Source organism: Anomalospiza imberbis, chromosome 2 (genome assembly GCF_031753505.1).
Source record: "Anomalospiza imberbis isolate Cuckoo-Finch-1a 21T00152 chromosome 2, ASM3175350v1, whole genome shotgun sequence".
NCBI classification, from domain to species: Eukaryota; Metazoa; Chordata; class Aves; order Passeriformes; family Viduidae; genus Anomalospiza; species Anomalospiza imberbis.
The window spans coordinates 101410017-101428031 of NC_089682.1; the positions used below are offsets into that span (position 1 = coordinate 101410017).

The window sequence follows — 18015 nt, forward strand, 5'->3', positions numbered from 1 at the left end:
AGAAGACAGAAGAAGACATGGAGACTGTGTCTGTGCTGTAAACAAAAGAGAGGGAGAGACACATGTCTTTATAAAGCTGAGAGAAGATTGTCTTGCTGGTGTTTTTTCTGTTTTGTTTTCTCTTGCAGCCCAAACACTTTAGTATCTATAAATTATGAACTTCAGACTCAATTTTGCAAGATGGAAGGAGAGAGATGTGGATATATGGGGTAATTAAAGGTAAGAGTCCAGCTTATCTGGTTGAAGGATTCTGGATTCTGTTGAAGTAATAGGTAAGATACAAACCGTTGAAACTGGGGCAATCTTGGCCATTTTACTATTTGGAAACAGTCTGTAGAGGGACCAATCCCCATAATGGTTCTTATATCCAAACTTGGACAAACCTATTTGTGTTTGTCCAAAACAGAGGAAGGAAACACAATAATACTTAACTGGCAATAGTATGAGATCAGTTCCTTGCTCTGTTTTCCATGTCAGTATAGATGTGCCACAAATCTTCTTAGCTCTAGTTTGCAAAGTCCTGAAGTTGAGTGAAACCCTAAATGAGAGGTTGGTAAATTTGTAATAATTTTGATAACATTTTTTGTTAATGGTCTTACAGTATGAAAACATGATTATTTGGACAAGAAAAGGGAGTTTTATTTATATAGCAATGCAGAGTCATCTATTTAGCTATTTATGGATAATTATGTTTATAGAAAGTTGTTTCTTAACCACACACTTCAGTGGCATTTAAGTATCACTGGAGAACATCAGTGATGAACAAAGTAAATATTCAGATTATTTATTCATCATTGATTGCTATTTTGCAATTGAAAGCTTCTTACTCCATCTTGGAGATAACAAAAAGATTTTTATTTCTAGACAGTAAGTAGGGTCTTCATAAAATTAAGTACAGAGTTCTTTCTGCAATGGAATCTAATGGAAGCATAATTAGAGAAAACACATGGAGATAGTTGGAAGATATAAACTCAAAAAATAACAGTAACTTATATTTTTTTAAAACCCTTCAGAGTACAAGTAAATTTAGTAGGGATGAAATAACGCTGCTTAAACTGTGTTTGCACAACAATGACAATATGTTTATATTATTTATATAATAAATAATAATAATAATATCTGTAAAGATGAAATATGGTCAAGAGCATGCAGTTTATTTATATCAAAGCATGATTATACTCTCTTATTTAATTCTGATTTATTCAGGTTTTAGAGAGTCTATTGGAATGTCTTGAACAACTAAGAAAGTACCATAGTGCCCTCTAAACTTCATGCAGGTTTTGAGTTTCCATCTCCATATGTTATATATTTCATGATCCATTTTCAAATTTTTCAGAGGAAGATAACCTGCTCAAGAATTTCCTATATTTATTTTGAAGAGCCTTTCTAAAAGAGTACAGGCTGAATATTTTGTACTTGTTTCTTAACTTTTTTCTTTACTTTTTTATTTCTTTTTTTGTTCAGCGCAGTGATTCACCTATATCAGCTTTGACTGATTCACCTATATCAGCTTTAACTTCACCTGAATTCTCTTGCTGAAAACAAAAACTGTGTGTAAAGATTTCCCGTGCTAAAGATTGTTCCTTGATATAAATCATTAAAGAGCAGCAAAATCTAACCCATGCCCAGCAATACAGTTACTGTAAGGGGGAGGTTATGAGAAGTTGGTCTTCCATCTCTTCATAGGTTATAAAAACCCTGCATTTGCTTCATCCATTCCAATCTACCTACCTGTCAAGTGCTAGGGTTTTTCTATGGTTAAGGCTGGCCCTAGGACATTCTCTTTGTCCTTTACCCTACTCCTGAAAGAGGAGTAGCCATACAACTATTTAAAACATATTATATATAAAGGTATTTAGCAAAAACAGAGAAGTGTCCACAAGCTCAATGACTGCCAAATTTAGAGAGAAAACTTCAGTCCAGACCAATATCTTTCTAAATTAAATAGGATTATTGCTTTCATATCTTCAGACTATGAAAAATCTCTTTTGTATTGTGCATTTTCCATCTTCATTTATCCACAAGGGCTAACTATATTTAACAGTAATGAAAATCACATGGTACAGCTAAATGACTCAAAACCCTTGGTGGAGAAAAATTATGACTATGGTCTAATAATTTGTTAGTTTTGAAAAGAATTGATTTTATGAGTTAGTGTCAACATCATCAAGGATAGGTCTATGAGGTCTTCTTTGTTTATTACTATATAGCTTGATAAAATCAGTATCTCTTTCAAAGTCCAGACACTGTGTTCTAGATGTCAGGAGACTGACATCCTAAAAGGCAGCATATTTATGATGCAGAGACTTAGAAAGGAAAAAATTAAACACAGATTCTTTAAAACACAATGATTTAAAAGACTCTTCAAAATTCTTAAAAGTGCACCTTTATGTTTTACCCACATTAGCATACACAAAATAAAGGGTAAATCTTAGATGATACAGGAATACATGTCAGTAACTTTCATAAGTGTCAGTGCGTGGGAATGTGGGTGTATGTGTGTACAAGTGGAGGTGTTCAGTTTAACACATGTACTGTTCAGAGCTTGTCCTAGAGTCAACTCTTACCCAGAATGATATTACCATTTTATATTATCCTTTTGCTATTTAATTCCCATATTTAACAGAGCCCTCCAGAGAAAGAAGACTTCAAAATTATTTATTTTTTGTACATTGTTCAGCAGTTCTGCTACCTCTATGATTGCCACCTAGTATATTTTCTGTCAGGCTATTTCACAGGTTACAACAGCAGTTTGTAGAAATGGGTGGCATGAGGGTGTTCTTAGGTGGCATTAGTGAAAGGGGAAGATGAGACAAAGATGAATGCTGTATGCAATACAAGGAAGACTAAATCCATTGTAGGAATGAAATTCCTTAACTATTTTGATAATTTGGTGTTCAGTTTTAGACCATATAAGTCTAAGGATTGAATTGTGTACAAAAGAGAATGTTGTGGGAAGAATAAGGAACTGTCCTTTGCATGTAAGAGGAGTATAATTAAAAAACTGACAGTAAATAACATAAATCACCTGCGACTGTGTTTGCAGAAGTGCTTTCTTTCAAAAGTCATGGATATTGTGTGAGATTTTGGTCTCATTTTAGATGCAGAATGCATGTAATATAAGACTGTATGTATTACGTATATATTCCTATATGAGATCAGTGACTACGTAGCTTGGTTGACGTAATTTACCTATGCAGCACAGGGTATGACGAACCAGGCAGATAGAACATGTCCCAGACCATGTAAAATATGATGTGTATTTGCAACACTAAAAATTTGTAAAAAAAAAAAAAAAAAAAAAAAAAAAAAAAAAAAAAAAAAAAAGCAAGTTGGTAATTTACCAAAGAGAAGATGAAAATCATATCTGCCAAATCAAGCAATTATTTTTAATTACTTGAAAAAAAAACAAGAAAATAACTAAAGTAATAGTATTGTGGAAAATATTAATAATAAGCAATTAAAGCTGTTCCATAAAAACTTCCTAGTAAATTCTCCTTTCTTTGCTGTTGTGCTCATCTTTGTATTCCCCCTTTGAGTCTAAGATTGAGTGTTTTAGTTTTGGGAAGAGTCACAGCTGCCAGTGTTGCCAGTTCTCAACCAGCAGAGTGATTTTAACGACAGGGTTTCTTTTTCAGGTGTAATGTGATATTGATGATTTCATCTTCCTTGCTGAAGAATTTACTTGGGGATATTTTTATGTTTTCTAACAGGTTTTTATTAATAAATACAAAAATGAGGTTTGTGTTATTTTCCATGAGGTTTCAAGTGCATGTTAGCGCTAACTGTAACAGAAAGCTTTATGCTTATATTTAGATATTTGTACAGGGACATGCAGCAGCCTCAGATGAGACTAAAGGTTCAGCTGCCATCTCATTACATCTGAATGAAGGTGGCATCACAGCATTACATTGCTACTGGCTGGTCATACAGCTGTTCAGACATATTTTAACATGTCACCATCTTCTCTTTCATCTATTGCCAAACACAATTTTGTACCTGGAGCACCTAGATATAAATCAGGTTGAATGCAAGGAGTTTCCTAGTATGTTTTTTGAAACTTCCTATTTCATGCATACATGGGATGTTTGAAAAAAGTACACCAGTCACATCATCTTTCTGGTTTGAACAATAGGTGAATGAAGGAAAGCAGAAGGAAGGTCTAACCTAAATTTATTATAGTATAGATACAATATAACATAATCAAAAGTTATAATTTACCATCAGGGATTTCTAAGGGTTTTTGTTAATTTTCTAATATAAAATAACTTAGCTTTTCTTATAGTAACACTTGTGTTATTTGTTGAAATTGAAACATGTTTACAGTTATTAAAACAAGAGGAGTATTTATATTAATTTATGCCTACTCTACCTGCCTATTCTCCTGTGAAAAAACATGAAATTTATAACCTTAAACTCAGAATCATCCCTTTGGAGCTAGAATTTAACAGCAACAGAACCAGCAGTCGGATACTGTACCTGTACTTTGGTGGACACTAATTTCAGTGAACCATTACCAAGTTAAGGGACTAATTCCTTTAATTCCATTTCAGAATAAAACCTAGAATGAAAAGCATCAATGTGCTGTTTCTTATCTATAAATCAAGAAAATTTATCATCAGATTTTTTAGGTAAGTCAGTCATGTTAAGATTTTTCTGCTCATATCCAAGACATAAAACTTTTAACAAGATCACTTGACTTGAAAAAATATCTAGCACTGCAATTTTTAGATGGAACAAGTCTTATAGTAGTCAGGATCCCCTCTGTTTTTTTAACTAAAATGTAAAAGAGCAAAAATAGTGATGCCCTGGATGAATAGATTATATAGATATTTTCAAGATTCAAAACTGTATCTGACATAAAAGGTCTTTCAAACTCTTTAACTAGGTGTTACTCTATTTCATTATGATATTGTATGCTAGGTCAGTGGGAATGAAACAAAATTATTATGGTGTTTTATTATATCTGAATTACTTTCTTAACTAAGAAACATTAAGATTTTATTTTTTATTATTTACTTCAATTCTGTATGCAGATGTTAAAGAAACCCTGCATTTTAACTCCACAATCGTACTGTGTTTTTTAAGCACTCATTTAAGTTCTGATAACATGGCATAGAGCATGAACATTTTTAATCCCCCTGAAATGTTTAATCATACAACTATTACACTTTTAAAGGAGTCAGCAGACAGACTTCAAATCTGCATGTCTCAAACGTGAAATGTCAACTTGATTAGTTATAAAAGTAGGAATGAGTATATAGATTTAACAGCAATGAACACTTAGATTTTAAAATGACTCAGTCACACATCTGTACTGTCAAGATAGCTATCCTAAACTTAGATCTCTAATTAGAATATTTATACATTCTCTTGCTCTTGGTTGCAAAAAGATTCTTTCTGCTGTAGACCTAATATAAAAATATCATATATTGTCCCTGTTTTCCCACATAGAAATTCTGGATAGGTACTTTCTTAGTTTATGACTCAAAATGCACTAGAAAACTATGGAGATAAACAGCTGAGAGCTTTTGGATAGCACATTATTTTCTGATTTTATTTTACAGGATGAAGGACAGCTCCCTGAGATGTTTATTAATAAGGAAACTAGCATTTTTTTTCTGCCAGCATCTGCACTAAACATTTAAAAAAACTCTACTAAAGTATTTAGAGGACTTGTGGACCAGCTGAGACCCAATATATTAACATATACATAACTTAAAAGGTATTTATCTCTGGAATAACAAGTTCTCTCCTATATTAATGCAGGCACATTCGCAGGGATGAGGACAGAATGCTCACAACCATGATCATAGAACCAGAAACCAGCATTTGCTCTTGATAAACTTCATATTGCTCATGGCTGCCCAACCCTTTAATTTGTCAAGATCTCTCTGCAGGGCCTCAGTGTCTTCAAAGGGGCCTACAGCTCCTCCCAATTCAGTGTCATTAGCAAGCTTAATTAGCATGCCTTCAAGTACGGCATCCCAAGACATTTATGAAGACATTGAAGAGAACTAGCCCTAAAATGGAGCCCTACAGGACCCTAGTAGTGTCTGGTCACCAGCCTGATGTAAAAATTTACTGTAGTCTTTTGTGCCTGACCTGTGAGACAGTTGCTCACCCATCATATGATGTGTTTATTCAGCTGTCTGCTGGACATTTTGTCCATAAGAAAGACTGTGAGAGACATTATGAAAAGCTTTACTGAAATCCAAAATAAATTAGATCAACTAGCTTCCCTTGATCAGCTAAGTGAGTGACTTCATCATAAATTAAGTTTTTCAAGCAGGACTTGACCCTCAGTGTATCCCCTCAATGTAATCCCAATACATTTGTGAGTGCAAACCTAATTACCCACTGAGCAGACGAATTACAGATAGAGCAGTGATAGTGCCTTCAGTTTCAAAAGAAAAGGGTCAGTGGGTGAGGTCTATAGGGCTAAAAATGAGATTAAGACATACAGTAAGTTATTTAACTCTTTCTGTATGCATAGGTCTAATGGGATCATCTGCAGGTATTTTGGTACTAGCTAACTCTTCTGATAGATCCAAAATAGAGAGATTTTGCTTCTTGTTGGTTTTGTTTGTTTGGTTGTTTGTTTTTTTCTTTTGGCTCTGCAGCTGCTTCTGGAATGAAATAAGTACTTCTAGTGCCATAATGCTGCAGAAAGAACCAGCAACAATGAACACTCTTTGGTCATCAGGGCATTAATGTTGTCTAATAAATTGTTCAGGAGAAGACATAACCCCTGAAATGAGGTCTGTCCATCTGAAACTCCATATATTAATTTTGCTTCTTTGTGAGAATTCCTCCTCATGCTCCTGCAAGTCTTCCTTCAAATATAGTACACAGAAGAAGTACAAAAGCACAGATTCAATTCAGTCAAGCACCTAAGAGAACACCTGAAATATGACCAAAAAGCTGTGATGCTTCAACTAATTTCCTGTCTACTTTTCCCCACTGCTTAACCCTCCCCTAGCTAGTAATCCAGCAGGCAGCTCAACACACAGCTGTTTCTGCACTCCCCACTCACAGTGGAATGGGGAAAAGAATCAGAAAAAAAAAAAACCTAAAACCCCCAGCTTGACATAAAGGCTGTTTAATCAGACAGAAAAAAAGGGAAAATAATAATAACAAAACCAGCAACAATAAAACCAGCATTATTATTATTACTAATAATATTATTAACAACAAAAAGAAGAACAGTAATAGTAGAATTTGAAAATACAGAACAAGCAATATGCATTGCATCACCTCAGCACCCAATGGCCAATACCCAGCCAGCTTTCTCCACAGTCGAGCATTATGCCATATGGTATGAAATTACCCCTTGGGCCTGTTTGGGTCAGCTGTCGTGGCTGCATCTCCTATCAACATCTTGTGACTTCCAGACTCCTTGCTGGTAGGACACTGTGAGAAACTGATGAGTCCTTGACCACTGCTCAGCAACAACCATAATATCAGTGTGTTATCAACATTCTCATCCTAAATCTAAAACAAAGCACTGTACCAGCTACTAATAAGAAAAGTAACTCTGTCTCAAATGAAATCAGGACAGGGACACATTCCTGTAATTAACATATCCAGTTAAATGTTTCAATGGTAGTTAAATGTTTCTTAAGAGTAGAAAGGTTAATAATAGTTTTAAGTGGACAATTTTCTTAAAAGAAAAAATAAAGTCTGAAACAATAGCCAAAAAGAACCCTTTGTGCCAATAGACTTAGCAATAGAATAACAATTTTAGAAAAAAATTTATGTTAAAATACAATGAAATTAAAATTGTCTCAATAATTGCTTTTTTAGAGTGTTTTTGCAAGAGGCTACTGGTATTATTGAAAGGAAATATTATTGAATTTTTTTTTTGCTATTTTTCACCTGAATGAAGATCATTGAAATAAAAAGAATGAAATAGCAGCAAATAAAACCAAACCAAAACAAGATACACCTCCCACAGCAAGAAGCACTCAACTGAACAGAATACTAAGGATTCAGCATAAGTCTTTAGGTAAACATTTAAATGCAATGGATAATCATGACTTGGAATTGAATTAAAGCCAATAAGATGAAAAATAGATGAACATTTGGACAATGAGAAGCTTTACATAAAACACTTTGAAATCAAACATTATATTTTAGTTGTTTTGGTTGTTTTAATGGTAAGTACTGATTTATAAATTTCAGAAGAATATTATAATGAAGATGGCGGTATTTCAATAAACAGAGCAGAACACAGCATAATAACATCGGCCCAGTACAAATTTTCTTTCCTAATTTTCTGATTAATTCTATTTAGTTCATAATTTCAGGATGGTAAACCTAGGACAGAAAGATGAATGATAGGTACCTACTATGGTTTCCAAATCTAGGGATCAGATCAGGATGCCAGTGGTTGCAGATTCCTAATCTAAAATAAAACTAAACAATATTGTTAATCCTACTCTGCTCGTGCAGCTAAAGTTATTGATCTAGTATCTGAAAATATGGGGATTTAAAATAATTTTTCTTTGCTATTTCATTCCACTATCTTTGAGGTTTAAAACTATTTGAAAAAAAAGTAGAAATTATGGTATCTGTATGCCAGTTCAGGATTTTGCACAGGGAATATTCTCTACTGGTTATTTACAGTGATTATCTGTACAAAGCAAGCACAGCAGATCTAAAGACTTGACTTTTTGTGCAAACAAAATCCTTTCCTCCCCTGGCTATTGAGGAAGCAACACTGGAAATTAAGATATACATCTGAATGTCTGTGTATGTGTGAAGTCTATCAATTTTTTTCTGTTCAAAATTTTTTTTTCTTCCCCAGGAGAATTAGATGACATACTTTACATTTTGAGTAGAAAGTAAGCAGATAAAAATTTCTTAAGTCAAAGTTAACCTACTCCAAGTGCTACATAAACAAAAGCATTTTACTAGCTAAGTGTCTCACTTAAGATTATATGTATTTTTCTCTTTTTAAGAGTCTAAACTTCACATATGATATCAATATAAGGACATGATTAATTTTTCTGATCTGAAATGTATCAGGTCCCTAAACCCAAGTTATTTGTCCGTGTTTTTATTTATGGTCAAAGGAAACACTTTGAGAATGAGTCATCAAAATTGGAGGTCAGTTTTAGGATGCTGTAATTACCTTTGGAGGTGCCTATCTATCTTTCCCAATTAGAGTCCACTTATCTCAGCTGTCTGTCTCTGACAGTAGCCTGTTAAAGAACTAGGCTTAAAAGAGTCCTGTCAGATTCTAGAAATTAATTAGAAAATGTTTTTTCCCCCCCGGCAATTAATAGAGACTGCAGTTTTCAACAGACCTTTTGTTTTATTCATTTGTAAAAATGTATACAAATCTTTCAAGTGAGGAAAACTGTGACTTTTTTTTCTTATATAGCAGTTATATCTTTAAAACATACACTCATATTTAAACATTATAAAATCTCTTGAGTTCTACTGTTTTCTTCAGTTTTCACTGTACTAGTGTAACAGAGGACAAGTTATTTTTAACCTGTCATTTAATCAGAAAACTGCTATTTGGTCATGAATTTTTTTCCTAAAGATAAATACTATTATGAAAGAAATTATTCTGGGAAAATAAGTTACAGTGTAACAGTGAATTTTTCTATGTATTGAAGGGCTTCAGTTTACAATTTTAGCACATTCTATTCAGTGTGGGCAACCACCATTCAAAGGATCTGAAGGTAATCAGGTTGCTTATTGCTACATTTCATTAGTAAATGACTTCAAATATAGACGTATGCAGATGCATGTCAGTTACCATAAGTACCTGTCAGAGTCCAGGACATTCCTCTGGCTGCCCTGGCTGTCTCGAGACCCTGGCAAGGGACTTGGGGACCTTGGCAAGAAGTCAAAAACACCTGTGGCTTTGATTTTAGCCTGTGGGAGAGGCTGCCAACTCTATATGAGGAATTACAAGCCAAAAGGGTTTGAGTAGTGTAATAGGCGAACTGACACAGGGTGGAAAAGTAGAATTTTGGAGTTTTTAGAATGTAATTCAGAGGTACAAGATGGAGGAATCTGGGTGTGTCCTAGCCTTCTTCTTCTTGTCCTCCACATCTCCGTGTGATGGTGACACTTTTCTATTGGTTTAAGGTAGAGATTCATTGTCTTACATAGGTGGTGGGAATTGGCACAAAATCTGTAAACATGCAACACGTAAATTTGAGTATATAATGTGGGAGTCGCACAAGGCTCAGGGGAGACTGCTATGGCTTCTGTACTCGGCAGACCTCGGAAGGTCAGAGAGGGAAAGTTTTAGATAAGAAAAAATAAACAACCTTGAAAACTCGACTTCACGCATTCCAGACCTCTTCTTCAGCTGCTGGGCTAGGGGAACAAAGACTTTTACAATTTCAGAGTCATTCCAAGCAAGCAAATCCTGACAAGTACCTACAGCAATCTATCCACAGCATACAGAATTTCAGTACAGGCTACTTTATTCCTATTTAGAATCATAGAATCATGGCTTGGATTGGAAGGGACCTTAGAGATCACTAGTTTCAACCTCTCTGCAGTGGGCAGGGATACCTTCCATCAGACCAGGAAGCTCGAAGATCCATCCAACCTCACCTGAACACTGCCAGGGATAGAGTATTGGCAGCTTCTCTGGGCATTTGCTCCAAACCCCACACTGAAACAGGCCTGTCAGCAAAGACTGCACCCTACTCTAACACTGCCCGTACCTCTCCCTACTTTCCTGCCCTCATCCTGCCCTCACAGGGCCCTGCCCATCCATGCCAACATGCAGGAGGATCATTCACACCCGTGTACCTACAGGCCCATGGCTGGTACAGGCTCTTGTGTTCCAGCTGTGCTCCTTGGGTTCTCTCAATGTTCAGAGCTGGGACTGATGGCATGCAGCAGGAGAAGGCTGTGCCAGTGAGATGTGGCTGAGAGGTTTTGCAGGCACCAGGTGAGGACAGGCAACAGGCCAAAAAATGGTCGGGCTCCTGTGAGTCATGCTGCTGTGCAGTGACACTGAGTGTCCCTTGATCTTCCTGGTGGAATTGAACTGTCACCACAGAGCTGCTGGAGAATAAAAACCAACAAACAAAAGAAGATGTATGAGCCAGTCAGAATTATGGCCTGGTCTCTGGAAGAATGTGGGCTGAATTTATACTACTCCTTCCACATCCACAGCCCCTTCTGGATGTCTTACTCCTGCTTTTATTGCTCTGGAGGGAATGAATTTCTCTGAGAGAAGAAAATGCTGCTGAGAGTTTGCTTCCAACTCCCACAATGGGTTAAATGGTCAAGATTTCCAGTTGCTGGAGCAGCATGTGTCCCTGGCATGTACTGGTGGGTTGAAAGCTGTATTCTGCCCTCCCCACAGTGCACACTGCTGCTCACTGACAGCTGTGCTGCAGTGTGCTCAAGCTAGTCTGGATTACTGTCCCCAGGGAAGCTTTGTCTTTTACAATGCAGACCAAAGCATGCTCCAGAAGCTCTCAGCACCTCCCTGTCACTGCCCTGCTTGAGCACACCGACGGGGTAGTGATTTTCCAGGGCAGAATTATCCTCTCCAGTGCCACTTTGTCTTCTGGAGCCATCCTGCCAACCCAGCACCTACCTGTGCTGCAGCCATTTCTGTTCACTGAGCATCCTCAGGGTCACCTTTGCTGAGCACCCTGCACCAGTATCATACTGGACTGGCCATACGAGGCTACTGTCATTGTTCAGGGAGGTCACAGCCCGTGGGCGCTGAGTACCCAGGAGAACAACTAGCAATATTTCCTCCCCAAGTTGGTTGTCAGTGGCAGCAATACTGCCTGGCTTCTGAGATTATGGGGAGGGGTTCTGATTTATTGAGTTCATTAGCTACTGAAAAGCAAACTTTGTAAATAATGAAACACAGTAATCTGTGTTTTGTAATTCTACCCTCTAGATTCAAACTACTATATGAAATAACTTTACAAAATGCAATTGACATTTCTCCTAAGTGTGGACAAAAAAAATATTTCTTTTGTTACACTGTTGATTTTTCAAGATGACTACGGAAAGTACACAGAAAAACCTGGCAGAAATTAAAAACACAACATAAGAATAGAAAACAGAAATACAAAAAAAAAAAAAGGAATTTAAATTGTTTACATTGCAGTCTCACCCTGAAGCAAAATATACTTTTGTCCACAGAATCTTCTGCCTCTAAGCAAGTGCAGCATTTGGTATTGCTATAGCAATTAAAGCACAGATCTGCTCACATAATGAATGGGTTTTAGATTAGAATTCTGTTTTCAAAAGCACATAGCTGTGTAATTTAGAGAAAAGATGTAACCAATATTCTACTTTTGTCTAAAAGAAAGTCTTATTTTTCATACCACAGTACAAAATTTAATTCTTTAGTGAAGATGATTCATATAGTGAAGCTTCCAGAAAAGACACACTTCCTCACCTTCAAAATTAAGCAACAGAAAAAGTAAACAAATTGAAAAGGTATTGATGAAGGCTACACATTTATTTTTCTTTGTATTTCCATTCTGATTTATTAGTAGATTCTAACCATCCTTTAAATTTGGAATTTGCATTGATTAGACAACTACCACTAAAATGAAATTGTTCCTGTAGAAATGAAAGTACAGCCTGCAGAGTTAGGAAAAGTAGGATCTACTTAAAATAATTTGCACCAAAATAGCAATTGATCTTGCTTTTTACGTTCCATGATTCCACTTCACAAAAGAAGACTATTATCTAAGAAGATGGGTAGACTGTTGATAAATGCATCTTTTCTACAATAAAATTTAGGTTTAATAATAATTAAAAGCTGTTGAAAGGTAGATGCCAGAAACACTCCTAAAATCAGAGCTTTATTGTACCTGTTACTTCACTATTGTACAGAATAAAATGCAATACTGTCCAAGAAGGTGGACACAGCAAGTACCTCAAGTCCCTTGTAAAGAATCTGGATTTTTAGCAATTGCATCTGAAGTGTAGGTGATGACATAGAAGGATTTTTTGCTGATTTCTCTGGGGAAGATATTGCTTTTGCTACCTCTCATTTGTAAAAGTAATGTTTGCTTGTTTGACATTCAAATAAAATACACTAGCAAATGTTTATAAGTTGGGTTTGGATACACTAAAGTTGCATTATTTCTATATTTACCTGTTTAATATATTATTATAACTTATGAAATAATAATATTGGAGTAAAATGTACTGTACAAAAAAATTATCATGAAAAAAGGAGGTATTTTTGCTGAGTTGCCGAATACTTGTCTTCAGGTTGCCTCTGGATTATATTCAGCAGTAATGAGAGCTTAGAAACAGGCTGCATTTTTGGTCCTTATATTAGTTCCACACTTAAATTAAAAGAAAAATGGCTTAAGGCATAGCATAATATGTAGACTGTCAAAATAAAGCAAGACGGGTAAGCAGACAGCTAACGAAGCACACTCTGTTTAACAAAAAGAAAAGGACAAAAATAAAGGAAAAGGGAATCAGCGTGAATTTTTTTTCTATTCCTAGAGTGCGTCATGTGTGTTTACTATGGAAATTATTGTTAAATATGGGTCTCTGCTTCATGAAGGAATCAATGCATGCCATTTCTAATGATACAAGACTTATTAGTGAATATGGTGAAGAGACAGGAATATTGATGTACAAAAACTATTTAAACTGAGATAATCTGTATCTGAAATTTAAAGGTTAAAGTGCAGGATGCTGTACTGCATGCATATTTTACCTTTACAGGACATGTATCTGGTGATAGGGCTGTCCCTGATAGTTTTATTTAGTTGCTTATTTTTATGACTCAGTGTAAATACAAATGATATTTCCAGTGTGATTTGGGCTAAAAAGAGCAACATTCTGGAGCTCTTGGGGATGTAAACACAGCAGAACAAGCAGAATATGATGCACAACTAACTGAGCATGAAAAAAAAATCCATTCTGATACAGATTTAACAAATATTTTTCTCTTATGCCCTTTGGAATATAATCTTTTTGAGAGTCATTTAATATTCTGAAAATTCAGACTTTGCTGCCTCTTCTAGATTTATATATCCTGTTCTCCTGCTTCCATCACCATCATCACCTTAGTGCTAAGCAAAATACCTTATTTTCAAATGCATAAAAATTACCACATTTTGTTGAAGTCCATGTTGCAGTAGCTACTACTTCAGAATTTGATCTAATGATGATGTTGTTTGCACATAATAATTACATCTTAGCCCCTAAAACATTGCATGAGGCTTATCTTATTAGAAAGCTTTCTAAAAATTTATGGTTATCATTTAATTAAGTCTGTTTTCCATAGCTGTTTCTTTTTATTCTTCTTTTGTTATTTGGAAAGTAAATATTCAGACCTTTTAAAAAATAAAGATGAGGAAGAGTAAAAGGAAGGGTGAGAAGGTCAGGGAGGGAGAAGTTAAAATAGAGGGAGAAGAAAATTAGAGGGGGGAAGGCAACAAGATTGGAGATCAAGGGAGGGAAGGAAAACAAAAGAAAAAAACCAAAAGAGGGAAAAAGTAAATAAAGAAGAAATTTGAGCTCAGATGATGGATAAATTGAGTAGGAAGCTGCGAGAGGTTTTTTTCCAAGATAGTAAGATGTTCAATGTGATAAGTGGAGTTCTTCAATCAGTAACAATGCCAGCTGCACTACTAAATATTCACTTAGAACAGACATTTTGAAGTGGGCAAGTCAGTTTGGAATACTAAACAATCCTACAGCTGCTTTCTGCCTTTCTTTTGCATTAAAATTATACTTTTTTGAGAGAAAATTTATATTACATATGCCAGTGTTTTTCTATCATGAATGAAGCTATTTTTATTTTCTGTGGCAAGGTAAAGGGCTAAAAGTCTTTCAGTATGTTTCCTTTCTCTACTAAGAGATGACTTCCAGTTATGACTGGAAAGTATTGCGCTGCAGGCATTTTTTGTCAGATGCTGAGAGTTTCATTTTTATTTATATGAGGTATTACTTTTTGCCCACTTCAGACACTTTGCCTGACACCCAACAGCAGCTCCAAGAGATATTTATCAAATTGGCAACTGGTAGAAAGAAGACACTGGTTTTATTATCCTTGTCCTCTCTCTTGCTCAGACCTCCTGTAAGGCCCATGCATCAGTATCCTCAACCTTGTGAAAATTTTTGGAGGTTTGACTACTACTGGACACTTGAATAAATTTCTGTCAACTGTTAATTGCTTGCTGGTGTTTAGAAAATAATTTGTGACCTGGAAATCCAAATATTTTCAGTGACATTGATATCACTTAACAAACCTCCTAGGGATCTGATTCAGTCCTCTAAACATGGTTTCTCAGCTCATCTGAGATATCCTAAAACTAATTTTTCATAAAGACACAGGTCTCCTTTGGAAACTTTGTCCAATACATCAGCCCCATGCACGTATTCTGCAAAGACAATATATTTCATAACTGTGGGCATGTTGCTTTGATGGGAATAACTACAAAAATATATTTTTATCTGAGGATCCTCTTTGTGTAAAACATACATTCTTTCAATAAATTATATTAATGAAAAGTAAGAAATACATCCTAAAATGTGCATGTCAATATACATGTAGAAGAATTTTAATGCATATAGGGCTAACAAGGCTTGGAGAAGAGATTTTCTTTTTTGAGCAACACTGCAAAAATAAAAGCCCTGTGTATTTTTATGGAAAATCAAGTACTGATGTCAGTAAGCCCCAGAAGTATGATTTTACTAGCATTGCACGAATAAAAGCATAGCTGTTTGCAACTCGTAGATGGGAGATGTACTTCAGCAAAATCAAATAAATGGATGAAAGTACAAATGTTTTCTTTTTAAGAAGGGGCAGTCATGAAGCACAATATGTTGGAACTGAAATCTGTTAATTCCATTTCTGTTTTTTTCAGCAATAATAATTAGAAAATATCGTTGCTGTTATTAAATTTTAGAATGCTCTTTCTTTTTCAGTATCCTACACATGCAGAAAGCTTCCTAGAGTCACGTCACTCAAAAGAGTGCCATCAAAATTCAAGGAGATGTCAGCATCAGATTAGCATCCCCTAAACTGGTGCACAAATTGAAGTGATCTGCTGTCTGTGCCTTACTACCCTGGCTCCAGACCATCCCTGTGGCAGCAGCAATGTGGGATCAAAGCACAGCTCTTTTGATTGAAGTTCAAGTTATATGGATTTGAAAAATTCTTATATTTTTAGGAGAACTTTTTTTAGGAGAATCTACTGTATTGTCACTGCTGGTGATAATGCTGGTGTTCCTCATTTATATGTTATATAACTGTTTCTGGAATGCAGTTTTATTATTAAAAGCATTAAATATTCCTCTTTGATGCACACAGTAATCTTAAAACAGTTTCAGTGCTTGGAATTCTTCTGGGGCAGATTTTACCTGTGAGGGAAATCCTACTTTCACAGTTGCCATAGTTTTTTTTTCCTTATATTTTGATTATTGTTTTAATAAGAGTAAAAAGGTAAATAATAATCAAATTGTATTTTGACAGATGTGTCAGACAAAAGATATCTTCAATGGCGTACCTTCGGAGCTGAGACATTTTCCAGATGACAGAAGAAGCACCACAGGCTGTACTGTACCTGCTTTTTAGCTAAGCAGTAAACTACAGCATACAGCATTTGTCTGCCCAATTACTTTTGAATGGATTTAATTACAGTGAATAACCATAAAAATAAATACTTAGAGAGTTTCAGACACATACATTGCCAGAACTTACATACTACTTTGTTTTTGCTGCATCATTTCTACAAACATGGATGCTAGAAATGCAGTATGTGAAAATGGTCATGGGAATTGCTGGATGTCTTTGGACAGAAGGCAAGAACAATGCAAACATTGTGTATGTAGTTCTGGTCAGATCTTTAATAGAGACAAGATGGATAAATTTTCTTTTATTTTATTCTAAAACATTTTGCTTTTTTGCATTTAAGAGGACAAAACCATTACATGTATTAAGGCAAATAATTTTATTAGTTTGGAAGTCTGCTGTGCATCAGCCATTGCTATAGGAAAAGGTCTACTTTTGCACAAACAGGTAATGCAAACCAATAGAAGGTATCTTTTTTAAGCAAAACAAGTGAAATTGTTGACCAAGCATCCTCACACAGATATGCCAGCATTTTGTTTCTTTGGGCCAGCTGTAGCAGTTCTAAGCACTGCAACATTTAATGCATTCTGAAAAGCTGAACATGATGCCCCAAATCTTGTTCTGGATCCAAGAAACACACTATGTAGATGGAACTACAAATGGCAGAGTGTAAAGGGCTCTACTATGAACCCTGACTTTCCTTCTGGTGTTGTGTGCACCAGGAGTAGTGGTATACCTACAGCAGTTGCAGATCCCTCAGCCTGAGGTCTTGCTCTTGATTCTGGATGTGCATATTTCTCCCTTCCCTCCCAACTACAGCTACAGCCTACAACCCCATGGTACACTCCCACACTGTGACACAAAGTACTATTGTTCCCTTCTCCCAGGGGCCTGGCAGTTCCCATTGGAATGACACCTCTACCCATTTCACAAGTCTTGCCATCTTTGTTTTTGGTGTAATTCAAACAAATCCCATTCAAGCAATGAATACTCTTTCCCACAACTTTTGTGGCCCCTGTTTGAGCTACATATAGTATATAACCCTGTAAAAGCAAAGAAAAGTCAAGAAACACTGCAGATCAGTAAACCTGTTAGGAGAGAAATAAAAGCCTTTTTTATCCAGTACCAATGCAAAGAAGACCAGGGCTCTGACAACACAACAAGGCAGATCAGTTTGCTGCACTCCTGGTGGATCCATCTAGTTTGATACCTCTGGCACTTAGCAGCATTATGCTGTAGCCTGCACATCCCACTGTGCTAACAAGATAGAAACCTGTTAGTGATTCTTCCTGATCCCTATTAGGGCAATAAAGGTGTCAGCTGATGTATGCTGTGGTTGAATGACCATCTGTTCAGGGGTAAACAAGTCACTTGAACGCTGGAACAAACATCGAGAAGCTTCTCTGTGTTATGGCTTCTGCAGTAAACCCTGCTACACAAAATGCAGTCACTATTTC

The 18015-nt window shown here is 35.8% G+C and overlaps 1 long non-coding RNA gene across 1 annotated transcript; it reads left to right on the forward strand.

The window, feature by feature from the left end:
* Positions 1 to 3: 3 nt before the first annotated feature.
* On the forward strand, positions 4 to 17960 carry LOC137469563 (uncharacterized). Its single transcript, XR_010996586.1, has 3 exons — positions 4 to 272; positions 4554 to 4631; positions 16460 to 17960. It is a non-coding gene; the product is annotated as an uncharacterized lncRNA (long non-coding RNA).
* The last annotated feature ends 55 nt before the right edge of the window (positions 17961 to 18015 follow it).